Here is an 18,609-nt window from a genome sequence, read left to right as displayed (position 1 = left end):
AACAGGACACAGGCTGGGTAAACCTTGTTAGGAGAAGGGGCCAAGAAAAGTGTAAAATATGGCAATGGGTTGGCATCTACTGGGGTTACGGGTGGTGACAGGATGAGGTGGGGTGGAAATAAGCCTAAATGGTTGGTGACAAGATTCAAAGGCAGAGGAGAGCTGCAATATGCAAAAAGGCTCTCACCATTCCCTTGAGGCTGGCTCAGTGCCCTCAATACTGCAGCCAATTGACCAAAGGCCAGCAACAGGAACCGGAGCTTAGGATCAGTCGCGTTCTATTACTGGGTGAGTTTACCTATACTGCATGAATCTCTTGAACTTCAGATTCTACATTAGTAAAATACAGTTGATCAGATGTATGTACATCTTTCCCCCTCACATCTCAAGAAGAATTTAGAGAAATGAATAATAATACTAATAGCCAGCATACCCAGTATGCTAATTTTCTATTAGTTTTCATTTATTAACTCTGGGCAGAGTCTGTGCCACTAATTTTATTTCAACATAATACAATCCTCTTTGAAAATGGTGCCATATACAATTAGGTGTTCAAAATTATTTTGCTTGAGGAAATTCAAGAAAATTTCTCTATTTGAGCAATTTCACAACACCCCTTGGGTGCAAAACTAGTACATCTAATGCTACTTATAAGAATACAATAGTATGGGTACATTTGCATAGAACATGTTTTGCTGGAGTGATTTAAACCATAATTAAACATCTCAAATCATCTGCCATGGTTTTGATTAAACAAAATAAGGGGTGTGAACATCTGATGAGTTTTTGGCACACGCCCGTCCTGTTTGACACTTCTATCCAGTGTGTTGACATCATTCTTGGATATAAAAGGAATTCTAATCAAATACATGCCCATTCCAATTGGAGACCAAAAAAAAAAAATCATGGTGGTTTATAGAATACTTCCTTTCTGTGCTGACCCACAACCTAAACAAAAGTTCAAAATCATTTAAGTTGCTTCAAAACAGCCCACTGTGACATAAGCCAGCAATGCCGTATGGATGGAGCCCAGGCAACCCCTTTGTAAGTTGCAGAGCTAAGCAAACACTACAAAAGCCTGCTATTGTTTACTCTGATATCATAGTCAACACTTTGGAATCATTAGCCTCGGGCCCTTGGGTAAAGCTGCTTTTTTAAACTCTGTAGTTTACAGTCAAGGTCGACTTCTATAGCCCACAGATCCATATCCTCCCCTCAGGTCCACATGTTCAGCTCTCACAGGCATCAACAGGAGGGTCTCCTGGGACCCTGAATCAGGATGAGGGTTACCTCCCTCTCTCCTCTTTTACCTGAAGATTAAATGCTGAGAAGTCAGAGTTTGAGGTTATCAAATACTGAAGGCCACAAGCAGGAAATGATCCATGCAAACTGAGCTACAGGTGATTTCTAAATTTCTTGATCATAGAAATTTTATTGATGCCAAATAATATAACTAAATTGTGTGTATATGTATATATATATATATATATATATATATATATATGCATATATGCTTATATATAATTGTTTTGACATTTTATATTACCTTCTCTCCAAGTCACCCAACTGAAATACAAAATCCTCTGCTTTAAACATCATCCATTTCTAAAGAATGTAGTGGCCACCTATTATTAGTGGAACTTATACCAATTACTGTAATACATGGCTCTCCTGGCTTTCATTTTACACAGAGATTATTATATATAAATTCTTATATATAAATGTTGCTATAGCAAACAGAAAGCTTCTACCTCAGCCATCCAGCCAGTGATGCTAAATAGTGGGGTGAGTTCCATGTGTCAGTGAAATTCTCTGACATACCTTCTCATTTCTTTTTTACTTTAAAAAGTGATCCCAACAAGGACTCAATGCTCTAAAATTCAGTGATGTCTAAGAACCAAATGAGAGAATCTAACTGCACAAGTCAATAAGCATTGCTAAAGGACAGAAGTAACTTAAAATAAAACGTCTGGGGCAGCATGATTATCTTCAATTTTGAAGGACAGGACATTAATCATTAACAGTGCGCCACTGGGAAAGATAAATTAAGTAAGTACTATGGTGACTTCTGGCCTGTGCCTAAGGTGCAGCCTCGAGCAGCTAGACTGGTACAACGCCCCCTCTATAAATTAACTGAATATGTGACCAAGGCCAGTCAAACCTAAGCTGCCTGGGATTAGTGATGGGAGAGAGCATACAGACACAGCGTGTCTAGAAAATTCTCCAAGGCCAGGACCTGCACACCAGGCACTGTGATAAGACCACAGTTAAGGCATCTCTTCATGCTCAACAGACTGGGTTCATTTGCAAGTCATACAGGAGGTATATTCTGCACAAAGGATTGGAATCTTTGCCAGCCCACAGAAGTCTCCTCAACAAAGAACAACCCCCTGAAGTAAAATAGTTATAAAATTCTTTTAATGAGCCTGCAGGGTAAATATAAAAATGCTTCCAAGGAAAAGTACCTTCCAAGTATTAGAAAGAAAACATGGCACCCCACTGCCACATACACCTAGTTAGGTAGTTTCTTTTATTCTCAGACATATTTTTTAAATGGGCACTAATTGTTTAGCTATCTCAGCTATCGAAGATGGACCCTAGTGGCAATGACCCTTTCCCTGGGAGTAAAATTTCTGTGGATTGGTCAAGGTCATCTGCCCAACCACGGTAGTCATCAATCAATGGATCAATCTCAAAATATGGAGTAAAGAAAGTCAGACACAAAAGAATACATATTGCATAATTCCAATTGTATGAAGTTCTGAAACCGGCTAGATGAATCTACAGTGATGGAAATCAAAGTAGTTGGTTTTGGCAAAGGGAAGAGGACTATCTGATAAGGAGCCCAAAGGAACTTTTTGGAGTAATGGAAATGTTCTGTGGGTTACATATGTGTATGAATTTGTCAAAAATGATTAAACTCACCCTAAATATTTGTGCATTTTACTGTAAGTAATTTATACATCAATAGAAATATACGGGAAAAAGTAAATGCATAAGCCCGGGGAGGGAGATGATGGCATAAAGATGAAAATGACAATACTCTAATCCTCAAGGACCTTGCAATGATGGGGAGAAACTATCTGGGAGGGTCAAAGAGCATGGGGAAGGCAAGACAGAGTTGCTGAACACATTTTATACCCTGATGACTAAAATATATTTTTCTAAAACCCATTTGAATGGGTAATTTTCAATCTAAATGAACTGTCGGGGTGTTCACCAAACAATGAACACCAAGATAACAAACTTCAACATCACTACTTTGGTATAGACTACTTCACACATCATGTCACAAGGGCTTCCAGTTTTAAGATTATCCATTGCACTGAGGTCACAAAGCCCCATTAATCTTTTCCGTGAGGCACAATCAGAATGGGGCCTGAGAACCATGAAAATACCTCCCTCACTGCCCTGGTCCTATACCCAATATGCTCACATCACAAATTCCTTTTGTGTTAAAGCAGAATTGAGACAATAGGACTCAACACTCCACATCTTACCCACATTCTGTCTCTGACCCATCCTATTTGAAAACATGGTCTTCACTTTGAAGAGACTCTTTCTCAAAAGACACTCTTCCTAACCTTCCCCGAGCTTTTCAGCTTTATGTCCTACATCCTTAAAAACATACCTCAGCTGATAAATTCATCCCTCTTCTCAGAGACTGAATGTAGACTGTGAGAGGACCTAAACTCCCAGAGCTTAAGGCAGGAGACTGGAGCACACTTCCAGCTGGAGATTGGGCAGGAGAAATCAACAGGCTGACCAGAGGCCTAAATGAACTCCAGTTCCTAAACATTTAGATTACTCTTCTGCAGCCATTGTCTGCTGACCATAAACACATTATGGCGGTGCCCTGTTTGAACTGTTCAGAGTCACTGAGCACCCAGTCAAACCACCCCCTTCATTATCCCTGCAGGTCACCCTGTCTGGATGCATACATAGCAACAAACCAGCCTGACTCGTACAAACAAAGGCACAACAGCCCAACAGAAGATCTACAACTTTTTAAAAATCAGAAATCACAAGCACGAAGAGGCAGAGTAGTATATTTACCCTTTTCATGAAAAAAAAAAAATCAAACCTGAGAATAAATCCACCTGTGAGTTCCTATCTCTGTTGAGGTCACCAGAAAGCCCTCCTCTTTATTTGCAAATAGTTCAGAAGCTACTGAAGGAAGTCAGCCAATAAATGTTTTTCAAACCAAGATTAATGGCTGATTTGTCATCTGGGAAGGGAAAGGTGAGCCTGCAGCCTCCGAGAGGAAGCCAGCCTGGAGGAGTGGGGGCAGCTGATTTATGGGGTTGTGAGGAGGCTAATTAGAGCCTCATGGAGGGAGATAAGAGGGACCAAAGGCATTTGGGAACAGCAAAGTGAAAGGTGAGGGCACAGCAGAGGACAGAGAGCAAACAATGAGCTGGAGAGGAGATGGGGGAGGCAGAAATAAGCTCCAAAAGCAAAGCAGAGAGACTGTAGGCAGGGAAGGGACCCAAAGTCTGCCACCCTGAAGCTGCCCTGGGGGACATTGATTTTAAGCTGTTTATTAAGAAACAAAAGTCTCAGAAAGAACCTTGGACCCTCCCCCTCTCCTGCCCAACAGATTCAGAGAAACCTGCTTCAGGAAGGAGATCTTAGGATGCTGCCTTAGCCTACCGTAATTTGAATTCCATATGGTAAACTAGGGGGCTTCAGGCAGGTGCCTGTTAACTAGATGTCCCCGGGTCACATTGCTCCTGAGTCACCTAGTAAGGATGTTTCTGCCTTGTGTGTTCCTCAACTACCTGTAAATCACTTATTCTCTCTTCTGAAATCTAACGTCCCATTCCTCCTTCTCACTTTTGTCCAAATGTCTTATACACCCAATGTTACCTCACTGTCTTTGGGATTGTCATGGATTTATCATTTCTATGCAAAATCCCCCTGATATTAGTAAATATTTTCTCCTGATAATCTGTCAATGTTCATCTGCTGATTAGCCCAGCCAGAAGAACTTAGAAGATGGGGGGGGAAAGTATTAATAGTTTTTTAGCCCCGTAATGGGTTCCAAGAAAATTGCATATCTAGGAACTTCCTAGAAGCCACAAAGAAAAGGCCCCTGTTCCTGAACCTCAAACAAGATCTAAAAACAAAGTCCTTGTGGCTGGATTTTGAGCAGCTCCCCAACCCCCCATGGTTACCTACAAGTGGCCAGCATGCCCAGGGGTGTCCAGCGCACACCCCCCTTTCCTTCCTATCTCAGTGAGCCTGTGAAACAGCTTGTTCAGTGGTCCAGGAGGTTAGTTTGTGGTCACTCAAGATATGCTGTCATTTGGGAGGTTTGCTCTCACACCAGCCATGTTTGTGTCAGAGACTCAATGGGGCTGAATCCAGGCCCGAGAAGAACCACAACAAGGAGGGGAAACTCTCCAGGCTTCAAGTTCTTAAGAGAAGCCCAGGCCGGAAGGTGGCCTCTGCCGAAGACAGGCACTGTGTCAGGGCAGGTCTCAGGAGGTTGGGGCCACTGGAAGGGAGGGGTGGTGATGCTAAGGAGAGGACAACGGACAACCTGCCCTACTTTCCCCATAAGGTTTCCTCTTTCCAGGACAACTGAGCACCAAGTGTGTGTGTGTGTGTGTGTGTGTGTGTGTGTGTGTGTGTGTGTATACATGTATGCCTCTGCCTCCAAGCATTCAATCTCCTCTCATAGCCTTCAAATGATAAACCTAGAGACCTCTCCTTTTATTAGGGTGTTGCATTTAGGTGTAAAGTGTTGCCTAAAATATTGCATTCTTTTTCCCTCAGTTTAACAATAAGAACAAAGAAGACAGAGAAAGAAAAAGGGAAAGGCAAGGAGGAAGGAGGAAAGGATAGGCAGAGAGGAAGAGAGAGAAAGAAGAAAGAGAGGAAGGAAGAAAGCGGAGGCAGGAAACAAGAAAGAGAGGAAGCAGAGACAGAGAGCGGGGGATAGACAGAGAATGAAAGAAAGAGAGCAGGCAGCTGGTGCAAGAAATAAGTAAGGGTCTTTTCTCCCATTTCCCTGTCTTTTAATAAATCACTGTAGCAGCCTGTGACAGCTCTCTGTTATCCCTAAATGCTCGAGCAAACAGCTTTTCTTTGAGACTATTCAAGTGGCTGCCAGGGCGGCTGGAGCTGGGCAAGCTGTGCGGGCCTCAGACTGCCCGCCTGTAATTCAGTTAGAAAAGCAAGCACGAAGTCAATATTCATTGCACAGGGGAAGAATTACCACACCACAATGAAATAGTAATGAGCTGGCTCACAAAGCAGACAAGCCAGATAATCAGTTTTTAAGGAGTTGCTGGGCTCACCAGGCTGCCTGCGACTGAGCGGACAGCCCAGGCATATGGGCCCCCACCGGAGCGGCCTGCCCTCAGCCCCCACCATCTGGGGGCATTGGCAAGAGGTCGGCTCAGAACCAAGGGAATCTCCCCGGGCCCCCTTTCTCCAGCCACCGCCTTCCATTTTGCCATTTTAGGACCCGAAGTACCTAAAATGTGATGAGAACAAAAAGCCATTTCACAGCCACAGCCCCTGTGCCAGCTTTCAGATCCTGGAGATGAAGGCCGGCAAATGGGAAAACTGAAGATCCTGAAGCTGTGACAGACATATGTGCTCAGTGCACTCAGGGACTAGATCAGGATACCTGAGCAGGAAGTCACCAAAGTAACAAGAATTGAGGGATAGACTTAGACACTGGGTATTTATATATGTCAATAGCTACAATATAAATATATAAGAAATTTGTTTGTTTTATAAGATTTTATTAAATACACCTTTCTTAGTAGGCCGACTTTTTAAATCCCCTCAATAAAGCCAGAATCCAAGAAAGGTCCAACAAAATGAAGCCATCAGATGTATGGCTACGTGTGAACTGAATTTAAACGCCGAGGGCTATGGAATTGTTCTAAGCGATTGGGGTACCTGAATTTGAAGATAAATTTGTCTTCAGGGCTTCCAATTGATTTCACCTTTTGTGTTCTACCTATGTCTGTTTTGAGATTATTGCAAAATTATTTTAGGTGACCTACAAAAATGCATGCCAAAATGGAGGTGATGTACAATGTACAATAAGGAATGAAGGGAAAATCAGAATAAGAGACAAAATAAAGCCCAAGGCCCTACCTCCTTGCAGAGCTGAGCTAGGACTTGGTTCTTGGCTTTCTAGTAACTAGCTCAAAGAGAGAAACATAATATTTTCAATCAGCAAATCTCAACCCAACCCCAAACATTCTGATGAATGTGGCCTAGGGGAGGGGGCTCAGGCGGCTGTATATTTAAGGCTCCCCTGTGAGATAAAAACAGAGCAGTTGCTCAGGAGATAATCATTCATGAGGCTCATAGGAAGGGCATTGTGTTGTAGGGGTGGGGAAGTCACGCTCAGCAATCCCTTTAGAGTAAAAGCAGTGAGAGTAATATATGAAAACATGAATGAAGCCCAAGGAACACACAGGAGACTGAGGAGGAAGGGAGAGTGCTACAGGGAAAAGAAGCAGTATGAGGAGAGAAAAAGAAACAGCAAGTCATGAAATGTTTAGAGGTTGGCAAGAACATAGACACATGTGGAGGAAATTCAGCATGTGAGGGAATCCTGAAAGCCCTGCTCAAGACATGAGGTTAAGAGTCTAGGTTTGAATCCCAGCTTCACTATTTATAACATGTGAGGACTCAGGCAGGTTCCTTACCTTCTTTGGCCTCAACTTCCCCACTTGTAAAGTGGGAGCAAGAAGAGTACCTACCTTATAGGAATAAATGAGACATTCTACATAAAGTGTTGAACATAGCAACATAGCATCTGATATAGTAGCTATTATTATTATTGTCATTATTATTGCTGGTAATACTTTCTATATAATGAGAACAAGGGAATAAATTTTTCAAGAAATACCCTCTAGAGCACATGTGTCAAACACAAGGCCAGCGGGCCAAATCCGTCCCGCCAGGCCTTGCAATGTGGCCCGCACCGCGCTGTCATCACTGCACTCCACTGCGTTTCCATCACAATGACAGTTTATGACTGTTCAGTAAACCATTTGGCCCGCGATTTAGGCTGGATTTTAGATTTTGGCCCCTTCTCTGATTGAGTTCGACACCCCTACTCTAGAGTCTAGATGTATTGGGCTTTTCATATATTATCTTTTTTTAAGTATAGTTGGCATACAATCTTATATTGGTTACATTCGTTTTATGTGTACAAAACAGTGATTCGAAATTTGTACACCTTACAATATGATCACCCCACTAACTTTATATCATCTGCCAATGCGCAAACTTATCACAATATTATTGACTATATTTCCCCTTCCCCTAACACCCCCCTTTCTGGTAAACATTACTTTTTATCTCTTTTTCTATGAGCCTGTTTCTGACTCTTTGTTTATTTTTATATTTCACATATAAGTGAAACCATACAGTATTTGTCTTTCTCTGCCTGACTTATTTCACTTAGTATAATACCATCTATATCCATCCATATTGTCAAAAATGGCAGGATTTCATTTTTTTTTTACTGCTGCATAATATTCCACTTTATACATATTACAACTTTTTTATCCATTCATCTATCAATGGACACATTTAATTTTTTAACAACTCAGTTTAATAATAATTAAAAGATAATCATTATATTTATCTTTAATAACCAATTGACTCTCAGCATAGTTAAGTACCCTGTTTGTACAGCAAAAAAAGTGACCAAACTGAAATTCCAACCCTGAAACTGGAAAACATTCTAAAATAAACTGAGGCCAATTTACACTAAAGGGAATAAAACTTAAACTTCAGACACTCCCTCCCTCATTTACTCAGACCCCTCCAAAGTTCTGAATGTATTTTGCATTTACACTTTATTACTATTTTTTCTTAAGGAGAGTCCCTAAATCTGTGTAAGTTTAGGATCCACCTCAGTGATAATATATGCATGGCAAGATATGATCAGAACTATGTTCTAAAACATGAACAAGGGTGGCCAAGGATAAATTGATAGGAGGAAGGCCAGGAGAAAATGTGTTTTGTGGGTAAAGATAAAGAGTTAAACATTAACCGCATTGATCTGAGGGGACCACAGAGCAGCCAGGTGGACATGTCGTAGATATTTATAAATGTGGGTCAGGAGAGCAGGCAGGGCAGGATGCAGACCAGGAGCAATGAGGTAGATGGTGGCACTAAGGAGGAAACTGACCAAAGAGGAACTATGCTCTCGAACTATGCTATCTGTCCTTAGGGCAGCCACCGCCACATGTGGCTAATGAACTTAATTAAATGTAAAAATTCAGTTCCTTGGGCACGTGTGTGCAGTATTGTCTAGCTCAGACATGGAACATTTTTACCATTGAAGAAAATTCTATTGGATGGTGCTGGTCCAGGAAGGCAGCAGATAATGAAGGACAGACTCTCAGGGAAACATCAGAGGGACAAATGGAGGAAGAGGACAGTGAATAAGATGGGGAAAGTAGAACAAGGAGGAGAACCATGAGATAGAAGTCCCAGCAAAGGGAATGTCAAAGGAAGAGTTTATTCACCAGGTCAGAAGTTAGCAAAAGTAACAACAACAAATTCCCAACACAGAAGTAATATGTGCAACTAAACCAGCTGCCTCTAAACTCTCTGGAGTGGTCAGATGAGGGCCCTCTTAGGGGTCACATATTTCTTCTGTCCTCATATGGTAGAAGGGGCTAGAGAGTTCTTCTATAAGAAGGATCTCTCCTATAAGAGCACTGATCCCATATCATGAGGGCTTTACTATTATGCCCTAAGCACCTCCCACCTAATACCATCACATTGGGCCTTAGGAACCCAACACTGTGAATTTTGGGGAATGCAAACTTTCAGAGAAGAGCCCCCTGCATCTATGCTTCCAAGAAGACCTTCAAAGGGCATTTTCTTACAGACACAAGCAGCACACTCTGAACTCGGCTCTGCCCAGAAAGGAAACCTTGAGAAGGACAAACGACAGCTGCAGTTAGAGAAGCAGACGCCCAGAGGCCTGCTTTCCCTCCCTGCCCTCTGCAGAAACCTTTAAAAGCATACTCAAAGGGCAAGGCACACGCCGGCCCATGCCAGCACACACCTCTCCAACAGGTGGCTGCCTGCATACCTACGCAACTTCCTGCTTGCTTGTGCAATTACCTACAGTTCACATAAGAATGCATGTTCTGAGCACAGCCTTTTCTGGCCCACACATGTATGTGCATATTTTGAAGGTGCAAATGAGACACAGAGCAGTGTTTTTTAATGTAGCCCTAAGGGGTACATTATTCTGATCAGCACTAACATAGGCCTCCTACATTAAGGCGTCAACTTTAGGCCCCACTGGAGACAACAATGTTAAACAAGCAAACAAATCCAGGTTCCCCTGCGGCTCAAAGCTTTCCCTTTGCCCTTCACTCCCCTCTCCTCCTATTAAAGTTCCACTGCCTCCAAAGTAGCCACTGCATCCGAAAACTCCTCGAAAACCTCCCCAGACTCCACTTTCATCCCAGGTATTTACTTAGGTAATTGGCTCTGTCTTGCCTTCCTAATTATGAACTTGCATTTCAAATCTTTGTCTACCCCAGGGTTTCATGCAACATTTTTTTTTTCATGTTCAATGACCTCTCAACTTTTTATTGGCCAGGTGCCCAGCCAGGGGTGCGCCACTGCTGCTGCCTTAATGCCTCATAACTTTACTGCCATTGACCTCAGATACCACTTTGCTGCAGGTGGTGGTTTTTTGGATGGATTGCATGGAGTTGCTGTTATCCAGGGCATCGCCAAGATCAAAATTCTCCCCTTTTTCCAGCAGGTGGCGGTAGGTGGCGATTTCAATCTCCAGCTTGACCTTGATGTTCACCATACTCCTGGGCCTGGTGCTATCCCTCTCTCTGGGTCTGGTTGGCTCTGACACCACCTGCAGCAGGATCCCATTGAGGTGTTCCATCTGTATGGCTTAATGCATTTACACCTCTCTCAGGACGTTCTCCAAAATACCCTTCTAATTTCTCACGAAATCCAGGTCAATTTCCAAAGACTGGATTGTACATCTCAGCTCCAAGAGTGACATCTCAACTGCTCCTATCTCATCAGTCTACAAGATGACCACTGGGGTGCTCTGCTGGGACCAGTACTTATCTAGCTCCTCTCAGTTCTTCTGAGCCAGCTCACCATACTGTGCCTGGATGTCTGACATGATCTTATTAAAGTCCTGAGATTTGGAAGCATTCAACTCCATCGTCAACCCAGAGTTGGCAATCTGGTTTTATATACCATTTACTTCCTTCTCGTGGCTCTTCTTAATGGAGAGCATCTCCTCCTTGCGAGCCTTGATCTCTGTCTCCAGCTGCAGCCGAGTGACATTGGTGTCATCAGTGACCATTCAGAGCCCATTGATGTCACCCTCCACAGACCAGTGCATGGCCAACTCCATCTCATACTTGACTCTGAAGTCATCAGCAGCAAAACAGGCATTGTCAATCTGCAGAACCATGTGGGCATTGTCTATAAAACTTACAAAGATCTGAGGCCTCAGATCCTCAATGATCTTGAGATAGTGCCCCAAATATCTTGCTTGGGGTCCCTTCTTCTTCAGGTTTTCCAGATTTTGTTGTCCAATCTCTAATTATCAGCCTCCAGGCTTCTCACCCTCTCTAGGTAGGAGGTCAGGTGGTCATTCAGGCATTGCATAGTCTCCTTTTCACTTTGGATGCCCCCAAGGCCCTTCAAAACCCCAGCCATCACTGCAGCCAGGCCCCCAGACACCCAGACCCCCTACCTGCTTGTGGAGTGGGACATGGAGATCTGGGAGCCAGAGCTCCTGCCACCTGCATAGATGCTGGTCATGCTACTAACTAGCCAGGCCAGTGGCTGGGTGACTGCACGGAGCCTGGGATCTGGTAGTTTGTGGACAAATGAGTGGGTGCTAAAGCTCATGTTGTTTAAGGAGGAGAGTGAGAGGTCAAGATTCAGGTCATTAACATTTTATGAGCCTCAGTCATTAACATTTTAAAATACCTCAGGTGCACTTTTTCCTGGAATAACTATAACTAGAGCCCAAGTAGGTATTCAGCACACCATTTTCCCTTTCTGCTCCTAACACAACTAGACCAGGCTTCCCAACTTCCCTTGTTGTTCAATTGGGCCATGTCCCATGTAAACCCTACTATCAGAAAGAAGGCAGGAGCGGGGGGGGGGGGGGGGGGGGGGGGGGGGGGGTAGAGGTAAGGATAGAAGGTGGAAGGGAGCCGGGAAGAAGGGAGCTATGGGGTGGGGGAGGAAAAACAATTGTAATAATCTGAGCAGTAAAGATTTATTTAAAAAAAAAAAAAAAGGAGAAGAAGAAAGAAAGAAAAAGAAAGAAAGAAAGAAAGAAAGAAAGAAAGAAAGAAAGAAAGAAAGAAAGAAAGAAAGAAAGCAGGAAAGCAAGAAAGCAAGAAAGAAAGCAAGAAAGAAAACAAGAAAGCAAGCAAGCAAGAAAGAAAGCAAGAAAGAAAACAAGAAAGCAAGCAAGAAAGAAAGCAAGAAAGAAAACAAGAAAGCAAGCAAGCAAGCAAGCAAGCAAGCAAGAAAACAAGAAAGCAAGAAAGCAAGAAAGCAAGAAAGCAAGAAAGCAAGAAAGAAAGAAAGAAAGAAAGAAAAGAAAAGAAAAGAAAGGGCAATAAGTATGATACCTCCAGGTGGGGACAATTAGGAGTAGATACTCCTGCTACATATTGCTCTTTTCTCATCTACTGGCTGGGAACAGAGGACATGATAGACTTCATGGCCTTGGAGGGCACAGTAACTAGAAGGAAGGAGCCTAGCATTCCTGAATGACTGGGTGCAGCAAAGCCCCTATCCACTCCCCTGACCACCTTTATTGGACTGTAATAAAGTCAAGAAATAAAACATTATTATGTTAAAATCTTGATATTTTGTTTTACTATAGCAATCAGCCTATTCTGACATGGTAAGTGGATTACAAAATTTCTCCCAATGATTTACCTCCCCTGCAATGTGATTTAGTAGCTTTTCCCATCAAATGTTGTAGTCTATTTCATCTCTTGAATCCAGGATTGGCCATGGGATTTTCCTTGGCAAATGAAACGGGAGAAATGCCATTTCCAAGCCTAGCTCTCAAGAAACATGCATTGTATGAATATTAAAAAGTGGTTTGTAATTATTCTGTTGAACCCTATCAGTGAAAATATATTTCTCAAACCTTTAGTTCTCTTTAACATTTTAAACACTTCTCACAACAAAATGTATTTAGTTAAGCTGTGTCTTGTAAATGATCTTTTCAATGGTCTTTAAAAAAGAAAAAGCCAACTTTAACTCCCATATTTTTCAAATATCTTATATTCTTTGGAATAAATGCTGATGATATTATAAACTAAGACTGAGAATTATCTGTGTGGACTTGAAGACAAGGAAGGAATTGGGTGGTTTTGAGATCTATTTCATGTACAGTCTGAAGACACTGATTGGAAATTACAACAGCTCTTGAACAGTGTCTGGTGTTTTTCTCTGCAACCATAGCTGTTATGCCTAGTAGACACATATCTTTATCCTTTGTGGAAAGAACTAAGGTATAACTATAAATAACTTCTTTTCATATGTACACACCTGAAAAAAATAACTGAAGCAGGTTTTTCTTAAGTTATGTGTTTGATTTAACAGTGTTTCAATATTAGCTCACAACAGTACTAAGCGTGACATCATTGTGTTAATTATTTGAATTACATTCAGTTTTTCCACTTGTTTGCAAGGTCTCCTTGAGCAGCCTATTTTTGGCTGAGAGTTTTTTCAGTGATTCCACTCAAGGAAGTACCCACTTCTTTTGAGTAGCACTTGCCAGCAACAGTGCTTCTTAAACTTTAACATGCATACATATCCCTAGGCGATCTTGTTTAAGCACAGATTCTAATGCAGTAGGTCTGGGGTCAGGATTGATATTCTGCATTTCTAACAAGCTCTCAAGTGACATTGATGGTGCTGGTCCATGGACCACACAAGACTCTAAAGCAGACTTTTACTTTGCAGGATTTCCAAACACTTAAAATTTTACTCAGATGGAACATGATACAGCACATGAAGATCAGCCAGATAATAGGCAGTGGTTTGCATAATTCCTATAATTCACCCTGTGATCACCTGCCTGAACTCAATCCTGTGTAATGCCAAACATATCATCACCTAACTGGTCATTTATTTAATGAAATCAACACACTTATTTATGTTGACACAGGAAGAGCCGTTCTGGGACATCTTCACATTCTCAATTCACATCTAAATTACTTTCACATTCTAAAGAGGCTGGACTCCCCCACTTTTTTCTGCAGTTCTGTTTCCTTTTTTGCCTATTCCTGTCACCAACCTGCCATTTTGAATCTATTTCAACCAAGGCTAAATAAATAACACAGGTGGTAACTACTGACGCAAGCACTCATGGTAAGGTCTAAAAAGAAATTGGGTGTTTTTTATTCAGTTGTTTGGTTCACCTTTTCCACTTGAATCCAATCCCTATGTATGGATTGGGGATTCTAATGGGAAAAACATAAAACCAATTTAGCAAGAGAATGTTTTTAATGAACTATATAGCCTCTGAGATTTGGTTTAAGCCAATGTGAATGCGTTTCAATTTCATGATTTCTCTGGATCAAGTGGGTCCTTTAGCCTTTAGTCTACCATCTCAAAAGCCCTCGTTCTTATAGCTTGTTACAAAAAGCGTGATTCATGGATTAATAGAAAGATCCATCAATTAAGCAATAGAAAACTAGGCTCTGGCTCCAATTCTTCCCCCTAATTAGCTGGGTGAGCTCGCACAAGACATGTTGCTTCCCTAAGCCCTGTTGCTCTTAATTATAAAAATATGTTTTCAGTTCTAACTTCTCCCAGCTTGGACATCACTTGACCTGAAATGCCTCCAGACCAGAGGCTGCTCCCAGCAAGTGACCCACACAACACACACAGCCCTGTCCCACACCCACTTCAGCACAAGGAGTCTTGGCCACCGCATTTCAGGCAGGAAGGTCCCCCGAGTATCATACGCCAGCTCCTTCATTTAGCACGAGAGTAAATCAAGGTCCTGGGAGGCAAGATAACGTGGTCACATGGCTAGTTAAGGGCAGAGCCAAAACCAGAACATAAGTCTTCTAACTCTCAGACCAATGGTCTGCATGAAACCACGTACTCAGAAAACCAGGCTTGGAGAGTCACATTAGGATTCACAGCTGTCTCTCCATGCTGGAGCTCTGACAAGAGGGAAGTGTCCACACAAAAGCAACACAAACACAATCTTTTCCATCTTTTTCTGCAGCACTGGAACATAGGAAGGGCTTTATATACTGCTTCGAATGAGAGAACCATTCCTTTGCATTTCCCCTTATTTCAGAGTCATATTTGTAGGTTTTTAGTCTCACCCAGCATGTATAGCAGGGGCCTTTTTGATGCCCTCCCAAATTTCCTCAGCACTTACTAGTATCTCTGTCTCCAAAGGCTGCTCACTGCAAATTGGGATGCTCCTTCAGAGGACTTCTTTTCTGGCCACATGGTCATGGTCAGCCTGAGCACAGTTATCTCAGAAGTGCTGAGAAGTATCCCCACAGCATCCCTCAGTCCATGCCAGATGTAGAATTGCTGGTTCAATACTCAGGCTGCCTCGCCCCTTGGGCAGGACACCTCTGAGGCCTGTTCTACAATGTTCCAGATGCCTCCTCAGGATTGGGCTCTAGCTGCCCACAGTAGTAACTGGTTTGATAATATGTCCTTCATTTCTTCCAGCTCTTCCCTGCTCCCTTCCCTACTCTAACAGCATTTTCTGGAATTACTTCCCAAATAAACAATTTGCAGTGAAATCCTTGTGTTAGGATTTACTTCTGGGGAATCCAAACCAAGGCATGGGGGTACCAACTTGTGGAAAACAGAGCTTTTGAGGGGGTCGTTTAAATTCTTTTTTATAATACATCTGCATTGTTGTCTGTCCCTTGTGGTAGTTTGGGTTTCTCCCAAAGCAGGCCCTGACAAAAGGACTTGGGTGCCAGGCATATATTTGAGAAATGTCCCAGGAAGTAAAAGGGAGAGACTGGAACAGGGAGAAAGTACAAGAAAGAATAAAGTGTATCCATGAGTTAGTTGTTGTGGGAGCCTGTGGGCCCAACCCCGCTGAGACCACCCTGAGAGGCTGTATGGAACACATCTCAGAACTGTGCACTGAGGAGCAAGAAGGGGTATTAATCCAACTAACACCCCTCTGGGGGCATTAGCTCCAGAGTTTCCCGGCATGCCCTGCAAGCAGGCCAAGCACACCTCGGGGTAACAGAACACTCTCAGATAATTACACTAGAAGTTCTCAGTGTCTGGCAGAATTGCCAGCAAGGGACCTCCATGAAACAAACAGTGTCTGCCATGAACAATCTGCAGGACATCGAAATGCTGCTCTGCTCAACAGATGACCATCCTGCCATCCTCTGAAACTACATTGTGCCTCCCTAGCTCTGAGCTGGCCTTGTTTTGGCTTCCTCAAAAGGCATCTTTGAATTCCAGAAGTGCCCAGTGCAAAGCGTCTCGGTAAACTGCAACACAGGTGGGATGAGAAATGGAACCAGTTGAAGAAAAAGGAGCCAGAAATCTGCCTCCCCCTGTCATGCTACAAGCCAAACTAAAATGCTGTGTCCACATCAGTTCCATGCCTGTCCTGTCTTCAACACCCTCTCCCGGGGGCTGGGCAGCTGTCAGGCTCACAGGACCGCACAGGCCTTTGCTTTGATGCCTCCCTGCTCAGTGTCACCCAGACAGCCTGATCAGGGGGCCCTGAGGTCAAGGCACTATCAGGAGTAAGGTTTCTTAAGTGCCATGTGTGAGACACCATCTGACACTGTTTATAGATCGATTTAGCCCCTTATTGACCATGGGACAGAAGTTAAAAGCATTGCTTTTGGAACGCAAATGTGTTAACTTCTGAAGTGATGTTTGAATTAAGGTTAAGAAGGGCCCAAAGTTTTGATCTGCTGATTGGAGAAGAAAAAAAAAAAGAAAGGAAATGGCCTAAGAATTTTTTTTTTTTTTCAGAAAAGAAATCAGATTATTTTGACTAAAATCAAGAGACAAATTTGCAATGAATCTACCAACTTTGGGGCTGATATAAAATGACCACAGAAGTGTCTGAATTCTGCAGCTGCTAAATGTAGATGATCTGTTTTAAATACAACCACTGGTTCTTGAAGTTGCTCACAGAAAGAAGTCACTTTCCTCTTCAGTAGATTAAGGCCAAAAAGGGGAGCATCCACTGGATTCAGGCCCAAAACAATCACATAAAAGTCAAATAAAACAGCATTCCATGCCTAAACCATACCATTCGTGATGGAATAATTGCACAGTAAAAAAATACAGGCACCCCACAACTCAAGTTGCTGAAATTCAGCAACTCATTCCCTGAAATGTCTTTGGATTCAGAACACAAAAGATCTAGTAAAGAAACCCCCCATTCTTTAGTAAACTAGATTATAAACACCTGTAATCTATGGTTAGATAGTGAGGTTGAAAATTTTTAATTGATGTATTTCTTATCTCCTGATGTGGCATAATAGGAAGCAGTGGCAATTAAGATAATTAGATAGGAATAGGAAACAGTTCTTCTGATTAGAACCAAAGACTGGGCATGCTGGATATTCAACAAGAGGAAACTGACGTGTGTGGTGTGTAATGAGCTGGCAAAGCCATATTTCTTCAATGCAGTAATAGTTATCATATTAATGATTATCATGAAGCGTGACAAGGTGCTGCGGTCCCCTCTGTACCATTCAGAAAAGAACAGATAATGTTCAATAGGGTTTGTAAATTTTAATAAACTCTATTATGTCCTAATTCTTTTAAAATTAACAAAGTGAATTAAATATGGGTTAATCCTCTATTAAGCTATAGGTTTTATAAAGAGTTTGCTGTGTAAATTATCAGCCCAATAATAAATAGTCCAGAATCCTAATAAAATTAATGAAATGATATCTGTAGCTAAAATATCCAGAAGGCAATAATACTGTGTTGATATGAAATGAGAGGTGTTTATAGGCAACTCAAAGGACATTTCAAAACCATTTTGGACTCTATTCAGAATATTAAGAAGCCATAAAGATCTAAGTCTTTTAACAGCCTCTAAGTTAAATATAATGTGGGCACATATATTTCATAGGATCAAGATGTTTGCCAAAGATGGCTTTGTTCAATCTCTTGTGTCTCTTATAAATCATGTCATATAAAACTTTTAGTTCATGTTGAGCTCTGAAAATAAAAATTGAAACTTTCATCATTCACTTAATTGTTCAATAAATATTTGTTGGCCATCAACACTGGTGTCCTACCAAAATACCCATCTGGAAAAGTCCAAATGGCTCTACTTTATCGAGTAGGCAGGGACCCTATCCTAATGATCAGATAAGGAGCATGCCCAGATGGTCTAAGCATGCCTAAGGGTGCATATAAGCTTGTGTGAGTGAGTGTGTGTGTGTGTGTATGTGTATGTGTGTGTGTGTGTGTGTGTGTGTAGGGTGAGGATGAGGTGTGACATGTATACATATCAAAATAGAAGAGGCTAGAACTGATAATCTTTCAGGCCCTAGAACAATATTTATGTTTCAGTAAAATGAAAATTGATAATGTAAACTTTGA

The 18,609-nt window shown here is 42.1% G+C and overlaps 1 pseudogene; it reads right to left on the bottom strand.

Annotated features, from left to right (window-relative positions):
- Positions 1 to 10,560: 10,560 nt before the first annotated feature.
- On the bottom strand, positions 10,561 to 11,901 carry LOC118708110 (annotated as a pseudogene).
- Between the last annotated feature and the right edge of the window lie 6,708 nt (positions 11,902 to 18,609).

Source organism: Pipistrellus kuhlii, unplaced genomic scaffold, assembly GCF_014108245.1.
Source record: "Pipistrellus kuhlii isolate mPipKuh1 unplaced genomic scaffold, mPipKuh1.p scaffold_m20_p_6, whole genome shotgun sequence".
In the NCBI taxonomy this organism is placed as follows: domain Eukaryota; kingdom Metazoa; phylum Chordata; class Mammalia; order Chiroptera; family Vespertilionidae; genus Pipistrellus; species Pipistrellus kuhlii.
Note: the sequence above shows the minus strand (reverse complement) of the source record. Positions and strands in the feature narration are given on the sequence as shown.